Source organism: Zootoca vivipara, chromosome 7 (assembly GCF_963506605.1).
Source record: "Zootoca vivipara chromosome 7, rZooViv1.1, whole genome shotgun sequence".
Classification (NCBI taxonomy): domain Eukaryota; kingdom Metazoa; phylum Chordata; class Lepidosauria; order Squamata; family Lacertidae; genus Zootoca; species Zootoca vivipara.
In genome coordinates, this window is record NC_083282.1 from 85,557,313 (window position 1) to 85,575,372 (window position 18,060).

Below are 18,060 nucleotides of genomic sequence, written 5' to 3' on the forward strand. Positions count from 1 at the left end.
TATACAGGTAACTCCCCATTTGAGTGTGTTCGGCATATGCACAACTGCTGATGCGCACACAGTTTTCAGCCCCGGAAGAGACCAGAACAAGGTGGGCTTACGCACTCCCCACTGATGCAAGTAGCGCATCAGAATGCAACCCCCATACAGACAAGTTGTTGCCTGTATTATCATATATATTTTTCTCATCCGTTTTTAACAAATACAGTCGTGCCTTGGATCTCAAACGCCTTGGCTCCCGAACCAATCGGCTCCCGAACGATCGAAACCAGGAAGTGAGTGTTCCAGTTTTCAAATGGTTTTCGGAAGCCTGACGTCTGGCACGGCTTCCACAGCTTCTGATTGGCCGCAGGATAATCGGAAGCTGCACCTTGGTTTTGGAACATTTCCAGGAGTCGAACGGACTCCCGGAATGAATTCTGTTTGAGAACCAAGGTACGGCTGTACTTTTTTCTCTTTCCTTTTTTCCCTTGTTGAATGTGCAAGTAATAATAATAATGAAGAAGAAGAGCAAACCTTGGCAGTGACACATAGTTTGTCTCAAGCAAGACAGACCACAAGCCTGAGTTCAGATGACATGTAAGCCAAACCATGGTTTAGCTCACAGCCGTGCAGCAGCAGAGTGTCACGGTCCGGTCGGCGGGCGTCAGGACCAGAGGCAAGATGGTGGTGAAGAAGCAGGGTCGAAGGCAGAGGCGAAGGTCCACGGGGCACGAAGCAAGGCGAAGGCAAAGCGAGGGTCCAGGAACAAGAAGCAAGGCGAAGGTCCACGGGGCAAGAGCAAGGCGAAGGCGAAGCAAGGGTCCAAGGAGCAAGGAGCAGGGCGAAGGATCCAGGAACAAGAAGCAAGGCGAAGGTCCACGGGGCAGGAGCAAGGCGAAGGTGAAGCAATGGTCCAAGGAGCAAGGAGCAAGGCGAAGGATCCAGGAACGAGAAGCAAGGCAAAGGTCCACGGGGCAGGAGCAAGGCGAAGGCGAGGCAGGGGTCCAAGAAGCACGGCAGCAACAAGGCAAGGGTCCAAGGAACAGGAGGCCAGATGCAACCAGGCAGGAATAGCGTTGCTGTGGCAAAGAGCTGAAGGGAAATGCTGGGCTTTTATCCCTCCCAGCTCCTGCCACCAGGTGCAGTGAGATCTCAAGTGGCCTCACCTGGGTGATTACTCCTTGCTTCTCCAGCACAAGCTGAGGACTTCACCTGTGTGGCCACGCCTTGCTTCTCCAGCACAAGTTGAGGCATGCCCCAGTCCTGCAAAGCACTACAGGCCCCAGAGCCTGACTCCTGCCCATACTCCTGACACAGAGGAGGAGTGGAGCGGCTGTGATCTCCTCTCCAGGAGAATGCTCATGCATTCACACTAAACCGTGGTTAGCACACTAAACCATGGTTAGAGTCATGTGCACCAAATCTTTTAATAGAGTTGACCATCTCTCTCTCTGTGTGTGTGTTGCTGACTTCTATAACAGCACTGGAGCTGTGAAACACCCAGAGCTTTTTAGTATCAAGTTTGTTAGTGAGTGACTGGTCGTCATCCCTTTGCACCACCAGGCCTTCCATCGAGCTGACGTTGGGGACTTAAGGACAAGGGATCAAGATAAGGCTTTGTGGTTGCTGAGGCACACAGGTCTGCTCAGCCGCCGTGGCTCAGCCGCCACCAAGGTTTAATACTCGCTGAAAAGAATCTGTAAATTGGACGTGGCAACTTACTTCCAGTAGCATCGTTCTAGGAAGCACAATTTTTAAAGAAGGATTTAGATAAAACTGCTTATTAGTAAAGTGAGGATTATCTGGGATTTTAAAAGTTTGCTCCTATCTCCGGTGTTGCTCAAGTGTAGAAACTTGTGAACATGGCAAGCTTTCATCTTGGATCTTCAGCTTAAAAAGAAAAAAACCCAGAGAGGGAAAAACCCCACAAATCCTTTCCTTTACCCCCAAACACCAGGAACGACTCCTTTTCTGGAGCCAAAAAGTTTGATCTTTGTTTCGAACTTCTTAAAGAGAACTGGCTGACCGAATTTAAAGGTTGTTTTGGATGGATGCAAGAACGAGCATAAACATGAGACCCTATTTCTTGCTGCCCCATGATTGCTGTATTCCCACAGACGTGCACAGATAACGGCACTCAAGATATGTGCTGACAAAAGAGCCTATTTTGCAGGCAGAATGTTTATTGCTGCTTTGTCTTATCCCACCCTCTTTTCTTGTCCAAAACCACTTTCTTGATAATGTAGTCTGTGATCATCTATGACTGCTATTTATTTCTGCATTCGGGCTCTGCTGCTCTTCCAGAGGATTAGAATGGTTTATGTACAGTTCCTAGATGGCCTCACACACTTAGGCTCCAATGCAGAGCTTCACCATAGGAGGAATGCTGCATCATAAACCTTTACTTCAGGGGTGGCTACAGGGCCGGCTCGCCCATTGATTCTAGTGGCACGGGGCGCCTGGGCGCTCAGGGGGCACTGAGGGGCGCCCCAGCAAGTGGGGAGCTGCGCGGCGGCCTCCCTTTTCCGCTCTGCAGCACCCACCTTCCGTCGCTTGCCGCTGCTGCTGCTGCCTAGTCCGGCGCCGCTCCGGCTCCGTCTTTGCCTCGGACCGGCTGGAAGCTCGCGTAAAAGGCGGCCAGCTGCGCGCCCAGCCCAGCTCCAGCCCTTGTTGCGGCGGCGGCAGCAGCTCCGGCTGTGCTGCTGCCGGTGCCGCAGTAGAGCCCCACGAGCAAGACGCCCTGCACCAAAAGCGAGGCCACGGGCACCACCGAGTCGTCGGGCGCCGCTGGCGCCACGCTCTACAGTGCTCACCTTCCGGCGCTTGTTGCTTGCCGCTGCTGCTGCCTGGTCCGATGCCGCTCCGGCTCCGGCTTTGCCTCGGGCCAGCTGGAAGCATGCGTAAAAGGCGGCCAGCTGCGCGCCCGGCCCAGCTCTGGCTCCTGATGCGGCAGCGGCGGCAGCTCCAGCTGCGCTGCTGCCGGTGCCGCAGTAGAGCCCCACGAGTGAGACGCCCCGCGCCGGCAACGAGGCCACGGGCACCCGCTGAGCCCCACGCAGCTCCCTCCATTTGACTTCCTCAATTTCAGTGGAACAAGTGACTCCATGTCTGCACACTTATAAATGAAGCTGCCTGCATGAAAGGAAACTCTATGTGCACCGGGTATGTAAGACTTTGGAATGGGCTTAGTCTCTATGGGTGCTATAACAATGAATATTTACTCTGCTTAGAGACTGTTCATGTATACTGCTGCTTCCATTGCATCCAGTGTATTATCCATTTTTTTGTACAAGGCTCCCATCCCGTCCCCCCGTCCCCCCGCCATTACTTCTGTTGCTTTCCCATTTCCTTATGATGAAGGCACTCAGCAACAAAGCTGTTAGCATCTCTACTTTCTTGTAAGGAATATTCCATACATGCATAATGTCTGTCTCTTTCCATTAACTTACTGAGTAGGCAGCTTGGGCGCTTAGAACAATTTCCTTGTTTTTCAGGTGGAGAAACAGGGTGAGTTTTCGCCTTTCATCTGGCATAACCTAACAAAGTAGATATTCTGTTGCTTATGTCAAGTGTTATGTGGTCTGTGTTTTCGCAACTTGTGCTATCACAGGGAATTTTATTCTTTCTCTCTCCCTTCTCGGCTTCCCATATGAATATGAGAAGCATGGCAGAGCAGGAGATATTTTGTTTTCTGCTTTATTTTTCCCCACATTACATGGGTTTAAGGGACATGGGTGGCGCTGTTGGTTAAACCACAGAGCCTAGGGCTTGCCGATCAGAAGGTTGGCGGTTCGAATCCCCATGACGGGGTGAGCTTCCATTGCTCGGTCCCTGCTCCTGCCAATCAAGCAGTTCAAAAGCACGTCGAAGTGCAAGTAGATAAATAGATACCGGTCTGACGGGAAGGTAAACGATGTTTCCCTGCGCTGCTCTGGTTTGCCAGACGTGGCTTAGTCATGCTGGCCACATGACTCGGAAGCTGTACGCCAGCTCCCTTGGCCAGTAAAGTGAGATGAGTGCCGCAACCCCAGAGTCGTCTGCGACTGGACCTAACAGTCAGGGGTCCCTTTACCTTTACCTTTACACGGGTTTGCATCCAATCAGTACATTAGCCTGTTCAGCTATAGGAAAGTGTGAGATAGCATTCATTCTCTTAGAAATGATACCTGTTTTTATCTCGTGCTGTGAACTATAATCATTCTGTTTGTACTTTCAGTTGGAAATATTGTGTCAGACAGGCAGACGGATAGACATATAGCATGTTTACGTTCCACACTACAGGTGATAGAGGTGGATTTGTGTGGTGCCAATAAAAGACAGCCAAAAGAAAAGTAGTAATGAATGGATTAGACATATTATTAAGATTGCTGTTAATTTTGAAAGGTATGGCTAATATTGGGGAGGTGGAAGAGTATCTGAAACAACTCAATGCAGAGATTGTCATATGCAAAAGCCTCCTGTATGAGCTGAGAATGCTGTTTAGAAGTTTGATGAAGATAACCATTGAGATGCAGAGTGTGGGTTGCAAGAGGTAGAATAATAGAATCATAAAATCATAGAGTTTGAAGGGACCCTGAGGATCATCTAGTCCTGTAGCCTTATCAGCTAGTAAAGGGCTGATAATGCAGGAATAAAGGGGCTGGTAATGCAGGAATATGCCACTGTCCCATGTGGGGATCGAACCTGTGACTTTGGTATTATCAGCACCACACTCTAACCAACTGAGCTATCCGGTGGTCCACTCATTGTTAAGGAGTAAGTGCAGCCTTGCCTTTTCACCACGGGGGTTCTGGTTCACATACTCATGAGCAAAAAGTAATGCAGATCATTGGCTTGGGCAAGAGGCAATAAATCCTACAAGCTAAAAATTCCCACAGGGGCAAACTTCAAAACAGAATTTGTGGATGGTGATAACAGGCCCCAAGAGTGATTTAGTACTGGGGATATTGCTATCATTCTCCTGATCAAAATGCTCAGGGAGTCCTTGAGATGGAGAATGAGAGGGAATGTTATAGCCATAGGTGACTTTATCTAACCTCTCATAGACTGTATGAATGTGTGCTCCAACAAAGTATCTGAATAAGTGTGTATGTATGCACATGAAAGCTTATACCCAGAACAAACTTAGTTGGTCTCTAAGGTGCTACTGCACAATTTTTAATTTTTTAAATTTATTTTCACTGCGTCAGACCAACACAGCTACTTACCTGAATCCAACTGAGAGGTCAAGTTTCTAGAAGCTGTAAATGCACTGTGCTCTGGAACATTTTGCTGTGGAACCAACCAGAGTGGTGGCAACCCAGATTTCATCTTGAGTGTTGCACAAAACCTGGTGAGAGATGGAAGTGCTCCTGAACCGATTGGGAACAGTGACCATTGTGCTATCAAATTCAATATATATGTAAATGGGCAATTGCCAGGAAAACCCAGCAGTCATATTTGACTTCAACAAAGATCCCAAAAGTGAGGGACTGATAAAAAAAAAGGAAGTTAAAGGGGAAAGTCAAGAGGGTCAAATCTATGGAAAAAAATGCTTTCCACCCTCTGTGTTTGTCGATTTCTTTATTTTTCACCATCTGGAATGTGTCCTTGAACTCTGATAAATGTTTCACGCTAGCTTGGCAGGAGGATAGATTGGGAGGGGTGCTAATCTGTTTAGAAGCTAGCCTAGTTTATCATGGTAAAATTCACATGTCTTCTTCTGACTATATTGCCCATGGTCCTGTCCACCACTGGATTGCAGGCCCTGGAAGGCTGCCCAGGAAAGAAGGTGGCCACAGGAGTGGGGTAGGGGAAGAGACTTTTCCTCACCCATGGCATAGACATGTTATCCGGTCACACTAGGCAAACATAGGGAACCCCCAGACTGTGGATGTAGGCTGATACCAGATTTCATCCCAGCTGTCTCCTGACCCAAGGACTCTTCTTTGGACTTAGTTTAGGGGAAAGTCAAGTAAGAGACAAGGCAAGTAGGAGACAGGACAATAGAAAAGTGTGGACAATTGTGTGTGGTATGGAGAGAGAAGTTTTTCTTGCTCTGTCATAACATAAGAACTCAGGGCCATTCAATGAAGGTGAATGTTGGAAGATTCAGGACAGATAGAAGGAAGTATTTATTAACACAGTGCATAGTTAAAGTATCAGATTTTCGCCCACGAAATGTAATGATGGTCACCAACTTGGATGGTTTTAAAAGTAAATTGGAAGAATTTGTTTGTTTGTTTGTTTGTTTGTTTGTTTACACATACATACATACATACATACATACATACATACATACATACATACCCTGCCCATATGGCTGTGCCTCCCCAGCCACTCTGGGCAGCTCCCGACAGAATATTAAAAACACAATAAAACACCAAACATTTTAAACTTCCCTAAGCAGGGTTGCCTTCAGATGTCTTCTAAAAGTCAGATAGTTGTTTATTTTCTTGACATCTGATGGGAGGGCGTTCCACAGGACAGGTGCCACTACTGAAAAGGCCCTCTGCCTGGTTCCCTGTAACCTCACTTCTCACAGGGAGGAACTGCCAGAAGGCCTTCGGAATTGGACCTCTGTGTCCAGGCTCAACGATGGGGGTGAAGACGGTCCTTCAGGTATACTGGGCCAAGGCCGTTTAGGGCTTTAAAGGTCAGCACCAACACTTTGAATTGTGCTCGGAAATGTACTGGGAGCCAGTGTAGGTCTATCGGCGACTTTTAGGCTATCAATGACTTTTAGCCATGATGGCTGTGTTCTACCTCCACTGTCAGAGCCAGCAATGCTTCTGAATACCCATTGCTGGAAGCCACAATTGGGGAGAACACTGTGGCTTCCAGCACTCTCATGCTCAAATCCTGCTTGTGGGTTTCCCTCAGGCATCTGGTTGGCCACTGTGAGAACAGGATGCTACAATTGATGGGCCACTGACATGATCCAGGGAGTCTTTACATTCTCATGTTCTCTAGCCTCTTTCTGCTAGTGGTGGAGGTTCCCTCCGTGCTGCAGCTCCTCAGAGTGTTGCAAGTGGCCTTTAGATTATTATTTATTTGAAGACGGAGAAATAATCTGCGCTGCCAATAGCCAAGTCAGCAACCTTAATGGCTTTGGCAACACCCCATTAGTAGCAGAATTAAGTGGCTTCCAAATGATGGCGTTGACATTTGGCTGCACAGTTAGAGTAATAAACAAGCAAGCTATTTGGTTAAAAGCTTCCTTTCTTTCCCCACCGCCACGGGCCCTGGCTGTCCCTTGGCCCTTTACATCTTTGGCTTTTTGAGCAGGGAGGTACATCAAGGGGTCTGTCAGGGAAGAACGCAAAAGTTGGCAGGGGAGAACATTTGACCCTTTCAAGTTGCTGTACAAAGTGGCTCGTTAATGGTAATGTACTCAGGTAGCTTCAAAGTTTAAAGGCAGAACAGGGAGGGTGGGGGAGCTGGAGGTGACTGTCAATCCACAGGAAGTATCAAGAGAGAACCTGGAAGGTTTGGAAAAGGCAACCCTGCGTTGCTATTGATTTCTTTTATGCTTGCTGTAATTATGTTAATCTTTCATGTTAATGTGGATTTGCTGAAGTAACTACACAGGCTTTCCGGTGAGTTGCAGTAACTAATATGCAACATCTGTATTCTGCTAGAAAAGTGGTCCTGAATTGTTTCTTTCAGAAAACGGAGTTGCTGTTAGGAACAGAACGATTTCTGCTGAGATTTGGAATTGATGAATGAGATCTGTGCAAATTCAAATGCAAGTAGTTCAGGTCACAGCCTCACAGGCAAATATGCAGGTCAAAAATTAGGGTTGTATTCAGTGCTAGCAATACTCAAGTAGGCCTGTGCAAACTAATGGGTGTGACTAACTTACTCAATTTATTTCATTGGGTTTGGGTAGAATTTAGTTGGCTGCAACTCACACAGTGCAGTGCTAATTGTGACATCTACACAGCTCATGGTATCCCTGAAAAAGAGTTTTGGCAACTGCAGTTTGTTAAGGGTGCTGGGAAGTGCAACCCACTGAGGGCTAAACTGTGAAGGATACTTTGGTGGAAGTCATGTGCTTTAAATGTGTGGTGGGGATGTGACTCATGACTACTCAGAAGTAAGCCCTATTGAAGCCATTGCTGTTTACTGTTTACTTACAGCAGGCATCCCCAAACTGCGGCCCTCCAGATGTTTTGGCCTACAACTCCCATGATCCCTAGCTAACAGGACCAGTGGTCAAGGATGATGGGAATTGTAGTCTCAAAACATCTGGAGGGCCGAAGTCTGGGGATGTAAGCCTGGCTTACAGCCTTAGTTTTCCAGCAGGTCTTATACTTCCTGAACATTTTAACGCCGTCCTAGCCTTTTCTTCCTAATAAAAATACTTTTAGAAATATGAATTTGTAGTAAAATATGTTGATAGATTGGAGAGAAAATGGGAAAATTCACAATGAAATGTGAATTATCATGGATTTTCAAAATCTTAACGTGGAAATGTGATTTTTTAAAAATATATATTTATTGCATTTATATTGTACTTTTTGTCCACATAGTTCAGGTAGTGTACACAGTTCTCCCTCCTCCTCATTTAGCCCCCACAAGAACCCTGTGAGGTAGAGGAGGTTGAGAAACTGTGACTGGCCCAAGATCACTAAGCAAGTCCTAGCCCAGCATTGTAACTGGCTTTCTGGAATGGTTTTAGTCTCTGAAACAGACTTTTGAGTGAATGCACGAGAAAATGAGACAGACAAGAAGTAGACTGATTCCCTCACTCCTACTTTGTATACATTGGCGGTTATATTATTTGTAGGCAATCAAGTTTGAGCTAATTAATCATATGCCCTTTAACTGACTTATTAAGCAATTGATTAAATTTAAATATATTTGCCTATTGGCAAAATCTCCATATAGGCGTGCGAGTGTCGTTCTACACATTTTTTGTGACATTCTTGCTTGCCATAGTGTCACAGATCAGACTGGTCAGTAAATCACATAGTTCAAAGCTGGAGCTAACTCTTTATCAGTGAAACACTCTGCCAACAGAAGTGAAATGTCTTTTGGTTGCTAAACCTCTTTTTTTTCTTTCCAATTAACCATAACTCGGTTTGGTGTGGGAGAAGAAAAAGTTAATTCTATCAGCATTGCTTTCCTCCCTTAATTTCGCAGCACTAATGTGTTACCCTCCTGACACCGTGAGCACAGCAGTGTTCCTCGTTTCATTTAAGTTAAGCAATAGAAATAAATCCAGGAAAATAGAGTGCAGCACATCTGTGATTTGTTGGTGCTAACACAAACAGCTTAGGCACATATACTAAATAATTGCAAGCGGAATGACTTATTCTTAGCTATAGTGCAAAATTGCATTTAACATAAAATATGTGTTTTGATCTTTTTATCTTCTCAAAATACTTTGATTATAAGAGCATCCTGAAACATAAATTGGCATTTGGTAAACCTAATTTTCTGAAGGCAGGGTGTGATCCCTCCCACAGGCCCCCAATCCAGTCACATATATAACAGCTCTAACTTGGAAAGTTTGTGGGGTTGTTGTCGTTTTGCCTTATCAACTGCTTAAATGTAAAGTTCATAGGTGGTATTCATGGAATAGAATCATAGAAGTGTAGAATTGGAAGAAACCCTCAGTCATCTAGTTCAACCCCCTGATGTGCAGGAATCATAGCTAAAGATCCCCTGACAGATTTTATTATTGTTGTTGTTATTATTATTACTAATAATAATTGAATTTATATACCACCCTATACCCGGAGGTCTCAGGGCGGTTCACAGAATAAAATCAAAATATAAAACCACAAAATACATAATCAAAATAAAAACAACAACCCAATAACCTCCCCCCCCCAAAAAAAATAAAACCCCTGACACATTTAAAAAGGATATAGAATCCTGACAACATTTAAAGTAAGACAATTTACAAACCTGGACAGAAGCCATTAATTGAAAAACCATGAGCTCAGAAATGTCTATAGCAATATTTGTTGGCAACCAAACTGGCCGGGTGCCTTTGTTATACAAAGAAAAAAATAAGAGAGGGAGCGGGGAATTAGATTTGGTTGTTGAGAGATGTCTTCTTCTTCTTCTTCTTCTTCTTCTTCTTCTTCTTCTTCTTCTTCTTCTTCTTCTTCTTCTTCTTCTTCTTCTTCTTCTTTCCCTCTAAGCCGAATAAGATTGTCTTCCATAAACACGGTTTTATCAATGAGTCCGTAAGTGACTGTGGAGGCCAATTCTGGATCCACACGTCCTTCCACAGTGGGGACATTGGTTTCCGGGAGGGAGTTGATCACAGTTGAGAAGATGTAATGTAAGATGGTCACCCAACGTCTGTTTGAAAACCACCAGGAAAAGTTCAGTGCCAGTCCTACTCAGAATAGACCCATTGGAGTACTGTAAATAAACACAGCAAAGTCATTCCTTTGCCCAATTTATACCCCATCCTTCCTCCCAGGAGGGAGTCCAGGATGGCTTACAACATGGTGGAGGAACCTGCAGCCTCTGCCCAGATGTTATGAGACTACCACTCTAACCATTCCCCCATCATTGACCATTAGCAGTTGGAGCGGATGGGTGCTGGAGCAGGGGTCTGCAAACTTTTTCAGTAGGGGGCCGTTCCCCAGCCACTCTGGGCCATAGCTGCCAAGTTATCCCTTTTTTAAAGGGATTTTCCCTTATGCTGAATAGGCTTCCTCGCGAGAAAAGGGGAAACTTGGCAGCTATGCTCTGGGCGGCTTCCAACAGAAAAATTAAATAAAATAATCTATTAAACATTAAAAGCCTCCCTAAACAGAGCTGCCTTCAGATGTCTTCTAAAAAACTGGTAGCTGTTTTTCTCTTTGACATCTGATGGGAGGGCATTCCACAGGGCAGGCACCACCACCGAGAAGGCCCTCTGCCTGGTTCCCTGCAACTTGGCTTCTTGCAACGAGGGAACCGCCAGAAGGCCCTCAGTACTGGACCTCAGTGTCCGGGCAGAACGATGGGGATGGAGACGCTCCTTCTGGTAGAATGAATTCCTATGCCCCACAAATAACCCAGAGGTGCATTTTAAATAACAGCAAACATTCTACTCATGTAAAAACAAGCTGATTCCCAGGCCGTCCGTGGGCCGGATTTAGAAGGCGATTGGGCTGCATCTGGCCCTCGAGCCTTAGTTTGCCTACCCATGATATGGAGGGTTGCAGCACTCCTGCCCTCTCTGGCTTGCAACATGGAAGCAATAGGACCCAAAACCAAAACCTTAGAACATTTCACATTTATGTCACCATCAACTCACAAAACAGCAAGTGGTTAGCTTGAGTTCATTAATTTCGCTGGGGCTACACTGGTTAGCACTTGGTTGAATATGTCCATCTTAGTCAAGAGGTTTAATTGCCAAACCCAGCATCGTGAGAAAGTTGTTACTTTTGTTTCTTAATTTATATACTGCTCAATGCCAAAGTAGGGTTTTAAGCTGTTCACAAAGTGCCCAGACACCAAAATGTAAACACAAAATACATGCGTGTAGCTAAAATACATACAAGTTAAATAACATTCACATTAAAATAGAAGCATTCATAACTGATGTATGTTGACACCACTGTTATGCCGATGGAAAATCCCCTCTAAAAATGACATTATCTGGTGTTGCCTCTGGCCAATTGATTATATGATTATTTGATGATGATTCTCTTTGGAATGTTATCACATTGCTTTCTTTAAATGTGTCTTTTTGATATTTCTGGTACTTGTGATATTGTCATTTATCTAGCCATGATTTCTGTTTATTTGTATTACTACTCATATGTGCCTGAATGTTCTCAATAAAAGTTATAAATATGAAACCGGCAATTAAATACACGATCACTTATTTGTAAATTAAAAATTCAGTAACAAACTGAAACAAAATGTAGAAATATCTCACTAGCTAGCTTTAGTAGAAATTCTGGAAAAAATATGTTAGCCAGACCACTATCAAGGCACCCCTCTCTCATAATTAGCTGTGAAAATGGCCAGATGCGTAGGTTTCTTTGTGGATACAGCAAAAAATAGACACCATGTGAATGATACTTTTCATGATTTTTATAGCAAAACACAGATATATTTTTTCTTGGTCAGAAGATTCTGTATAACTATTTCTTTATTTAAAATAAAAAATAAAAACATTTGTCCATAGGAAAAATGTAAATTCAGTATTGAGAAACACTGGGTACCAGGACAGGGTTTCATATTTTTTGGATGAACAAATTTGAAATTAAAGGGAAAGGATGTATGTATATGGTACTATAAAAAAATTCCTTCAGTAGCACCTTAAAGACCAACTAAGTTTTTATTTTGGTATGAGCTTTCGTGTGCATGCACACTTCTTCAGATACAGTGATGGTACTGGTATATGGTACTGGCGGTCTTAGAGAAGCATGAAAAGTTAATAGGGAAGGATCTATTTCTGCACTGGTGTTCCTGCTACTTCTTCGTGTAAGCTGTTTCTGAAAACCTAAAGAAAAGAGAGGGGGAAAGATTTTTCTTTTTCTCCCCACAGCTATTCTTATGATACTCTTTGATGTAATAGATAAAAGCAAATGGCTGTGCTTTAAGTTAAATTTATGTACATACTTGATGTGCACCTAATGCATCAGGTGTTGCATGTTAATGAAATGCAAATGTATTGACATTAAACAACAATTATTAAGCTTCTTTAATCAGTTTAATGACTTATGGAAAGGAAACTTACATTAGTGGATGAGGGTGTTTTTTGTTTTGTTTTTTTCCTGGCTGGAAGAAAACAGTTTCACATCATCTGACTGATTTTAGCCTAGTGAATTCAAAGTTTGATTAATTTCCTCACTCACAAACTGATAAATCTGAAAGGAAGCTAGATTGCATATTCAGTCCTTCTTGATTTTGGAGAAAGGACCAAGTACACAATATGTGAATATTGTCTCAGCTGAGGAGAGAGGGATATATCTACAGAGTTAATAAGCTGCTTTAAAAGGCATTCATTCTCATTAGATAATCTAGAAACAGCAATTCTATATGGGAGCTAAGGATTTCTGATAAATTTTTGTCTCTTCATCAACCTACACAGCTCAGGAATCTTGCCAGTAAACTGATATAAAAAACCTTTATAAATGTGTAGCTTAACTGTATTCCAAACACTTTTGAGCAATGAGGTCAATATTTATTTTACGCTTAGACAGGAGTGAACATTTTCATCTTACTAAATCGTATCACATATTTAATATGCAAAAGCCATTTCTGAAAATGCTGCGACTCTGGGCTTTATTCAGTTACATGAACCCCCGTTAGTTATGACCATTATTTCCATTGTGCCTACTCTGAGTAAAAGTAACATTGGCTGCAATGCTCCATCTCAGTGTTCTATCACATTCTGGTGTGACAAAGGAACAGAAATCATGCCTCACTGATAGGAACTGGCTCAACTAGCAAGTCGTCAAGGGCAGTGCATATATTTTCAAGTGATGTCCCTAAATGCAGTTTCTCCCATGGTGAATGGTTGTCATTCACTCCTATCGAAAAGAGTAGTGTTGAAGATAGTGTTGAAGATAGTGTTATAGTGAGAGCAAAATGTTCCGACAGTCAATGGCAATGGTTGGTTCAGCCATCAATGGTGGGGAGCCTGAAGGATTAGCTCAGTTGGCAGATCATGAGACTCTTACTTTCAGGGTTGTGGGTTCGAGCCCCATTTTGGACAAAAGATTCCTCCACTGCAGGGGGTTGGACTTGATGATCCTTGTGGCCGCTTCCAATTCTACAATTCTGTGATTCTGTGACTCCAGAAATGCAGTCTTTATAGCAGAGAGGTCTCCCATCCACATGCTCTCATCTGGCTGTAAGGACAAGACGTTTTGATAATTCTTTCCTAAATACAACCCAGGCTCTTTTCCCCTTCCCATCTCCCATGCTGTGCCAACTGGAAACCAGAAGAGAAAATAAATTTGTTTTAAAAGGGTGTGGTGATGTGATGGCTTTTTAAAGAGGTCAGGAAGGGGGGGGGGCAAAGATATGTACAGTGAAGAAAATTACACTTGTCACCAGCTGGATCAATATGTTCATCAAGCTGTAATCAAGGGTATACACCACTACTTAGAAAGTATAATTGGTTCAGCGCAAACCGGCATTTGAATGTGCGCTATGCTTTAAACTGTTTGACTCTATTAACATTTAAATACCCTATTGTGTGCTCTGCTGTTTCTTCCTTTTATTATGCAACTGAATTCTCTGTCGTTTGCAATGATTAATTTCTTTTTTTTAAAAAAAACGTGCACAATGAAGAGAGTTAGGAATTCCTTGTGTTCAATAATTACCATACTCCGCAGCCTACCTTATTATTTCGCATAAACGATTGGGTCTCGTGTTATCCAATATCAGGTCAATCATTCGTAATAATCATGAAATATACAATGAAGTTCCCCGCTCCTTTCCTCCACACCAAGAAGGACTACAAAAGCTTCAATCGCACAGGCAAGGTCGCCATTAATTTTTGGAGTACCAGAATAATTTATAGCTGCAGTACTTTGCATGTTCTAGGATGATTTTGTATTTTTTTCTGTACTAAGTTCACACTTGCACCATAACCTCTAAACCACTTTATGCAACTTTAACTTTAACAGACATGGCTTTCCCCCAAAGCATCCTGGGAACTGCAGTTTGTTAAGCATGTTGGGAATTGTAGCTTTGTGACAAGCAAGCTACAGTTTCCAGGTTTCTTTGGGGAAAGTCATGACTATTAAAGTGGTATAAGAGAGCTTTAAATGTATGGGGTGTGTGTGACCCAAGTATTAAGTTTCTATGCATATGTTCCTTGGATGGCAAGCTAGCATGTCAGGAGGGATGATTCTAGCTAAGGTCCCTGATGTGTTAGCTTTCCATGGGCCACCATGAAATTCACAGTGAAATTCGCCAGTCACAGTCTTTCAGCCTAACCTACACCACAGGGTTGTTGTGGGGATTAAATGAGGAAGGACAGAAGCACGTAGACCACCTAGAGATGCTTGGAGGAAAGGTGGGATGTCAAAGTGATAAATAAAGAAATATAATCAGTATTCAGGTTCTGCCACCTTTGTCCTTCTGGTCATCCCCCAAGAGCTGGAGAGAGATCTTCTGAAGTGGTAAGTCACTACTAATCATGTAGGCTCACCGTAGATCAATGGTAGAAGATCTACTCTGCATGCAGAAGGTCCCAAGTTCAATCTTTAGCACCCCCAGATAGGGCTGGGAATAATCCTTGTCCGAAACACTGCAGAACCACTGCCAGCCAGGGTCGAAAATACTGAGCTAGATGGAGCAAAGGAACCTAGAATCATAGAATCATAGAGTTGGAAGAGACCACAAGGGCCACCCAGTCCAACCCCCTGCCAAGCAGCACCTTTCTATATTCTGTTTTCCAGAAGGAAATCTGAAGGATAGTTGCAAACATGACCAAGGGCAGGGGGAGGTAGAGCTCATGTGCCTGCCCCAATGTCGCCCGCTGCATGTTTGCTTAATATAAAATACCACTGGCTTGCTTCCTTGTAATAATCCTGGGCTGGAAACACTCTACTGTTATTTCTGTAGATTTAGCTAACCATCATTAGCTCTGTTTAATTAAAGATTTTAAAAGGTGGGGGGGGAGCCCACAGGTTTGGGGGATGGGTGCAAAAAGCATACCACTAATTTACACTTCTAAATAAAAGTTTCAAATAATATAGCTAATGACAAAGCACACCTCACTAATGGTCCTAGGCTAGTGAGAGAATTACAGTGTCTTCCTATATGCAGAAGCCTGTATTATATGACTACTGCATTACCATGCTGGTAATTAGTATTATCACAGTCAGTTCCCATAGAATTAATAATATCTTGCTGCTCCGTTTAAAGTCTCACCCTGGGTCATTTGCACCCCCAGTACCAAAGCAGCTGCAATGTCTATGGCTCTTAAGCTGTGGACTTTTTATATTGGAAGGATAGTATCTGATAACATTAGAAGCCTCAGCAATGGGCCAAATTCCACCTCCCATTCTCTTGGAGCTCTCCCAAGTCCACACCCCTTACCCACATCCTCATCCAGACCACACCCAGACCTTCTTATCTTCAGCAAGGTGGTGGCCTCATGTGACTTGAGAGATTGTCAAAAGCTGGCTGCTCTCTGGTTTTGGAGAGCCCTTGAGCAAGGTGCTCTCACTGTCCCCCACTTCCTGAGTGGGCTTATCTCATCCTCACTGATGCCCATTCTCGTGCCCTCTCTTGCCTTAAATGCAGGATGCTGTTCCATGTCCTTACTCTTGTAACTGCTTATATGCACAGAGAAGGCAGGTGGACAGGAGGTGACAGCACACAAGGAGCTGGAGCAGTGGTGCCAGGAGACTCTGGCTTTCGATGCTCACATGGGACACCCAGCAGTGCACCATCAAGAGGCTGAGTCAGAAATTCAAGGCGAAGACCCAACTCAAGAATCCATGTCAGGCTTCCTCAGACTCGGCCCTCCAGATGTTTTTGGCCTACAACTCCCATGATCCCTAGCTAGCAGGACCAGTGGTCAGGGATGATGGGAATTGTAGTCTCAAAACATCTGGAGAGCCACGTTTGAGGAAGCCTGACCCATGTCACCCATAACACCTTCAGGACCCTGGATAGCTCCCCGGGTCCTGCTGTGGCAACTGTACATCTCCGCAAGCATCTCTGCAAGACTGCAGTCCCTGCAAATGTTGACCCAACCTGTACTGTATTGAGCCCCAGAGGAGCAGATGGGGCAGCTAAATGGCCTTCACAGAGATAGAGAGACCCCCTTCCTCAGAGGAGAGCAGCTGGACAGGTGGGTCAGACTTTGGAGATTTATTTACTCAAGGATATTCAGAGCTGCCTCTGCCTCCTTGGGTGTCTCCATTGCTCAGTGCATGGTCCATGGGTTGTGGGCCATGACACTGCAAAGGTGTGGGTCTCATCAAATGCCCAGTGATGTCTACCTCTGACACCGACCTGGAGCAGCTGAGAGGCATTATTGTCATCTTGAAATGTATGTGTATGTGTGCGCACATGCATGTTTGCACATGCATGCTCACCCAGAGAGAGAGGCATAGACCAAATATAAGTTCAACACACAGATCCCAGAACATCCCTCTGCTTAAAGCAGAAATTGGAACGGGGACAGGGTTTAAGAGAGAGATTTCCCATTTCCTCCTCGTTTAAATATCTCTTGACAATCGCCATACCCACGAGGCTGCCATGGTAGTTAATCCAGTCTGGCGGGGGATTAACTTCCAGAGTGTTTATAAAAAGATATAAGAAGCTTTCTCCCTTCACCCCCCACCCACCCGCATCCCGAAACAGCTTCCTTCAGTCATTTTTTGGCCTTCTTTGAATTTGTAGGCAAGTTAAGGGGACTTGTTGACATGGAATCCCTGCTTCCCTTACAAGTCTCTTCTGCCCAAGCCATTGAACAAAGCATGAATAGGCTTCTGTGCCCTGGCCAAATTCCGTATGAATAGGTTATTCTGGTTCGGAGCCAACATCCATGGATTTATGTTGTATGGGAAGGCTCAGGATTGTCTGGAGATGAATAAGGCTCCAAATCATTGTGTCTTGAATTGTAGGAGGTGACTGTACTACATATATTAATCCTTAGTTTTAAGATTAGCTGTTGTCCTAAGGAAAACCAGGTCTGTGTTCTTCACAGATGTTTTCCTCTTCTTTCCAACCTCCACGACTGAGAAGATATTATCCCTTGGGTGGCAGAGGGTGGGGTTAATTCCCACACATCCTCTAAACAAAATCGCTAGAAAGCTTCCATTAATTATTTTCTATACTCCAGACTTTTTTATTTTCCTTTTTTAAAGTTGCTATTTGGTATATTTACTTAGTCTCAGTTTATTTTTAGGAGGGGCCATCTGGAGGAATTGCATTTGGCGCTCATCTGAATATTGCACAAGCAGCTTAATATTTGAAGCTTTAAGCACCTTTGCAATCTATGATAAGAGATTTTAATACTTTCTATGAGCTACTGGAGAAAATGAAAGGCAAGGGGAGGCATGCAAGGATAGTCAAGACATGTATCAATAATGCTTCACAAAGGGCTGGAAGCCTTTGCAGTTTGCTTTGACACGTAGCATTCATTTTCCAAGGGTCAAATGC

At 44.1% G+C, this 18,060-nt stretch overlaps 1 protein-coding gene across 2 annotated transcripts in view; it reads left to right on the forward strand.

Moving 5' to 3' along the window:
- CDH4 (cadherin 4) overlaps positions 1–18,060 on the forward strand; it is a 756,000-nt gene that overhangs the window by 249,431 nt on the left and 488,509 nt on the right. The window lies entirely within an intron of this gene.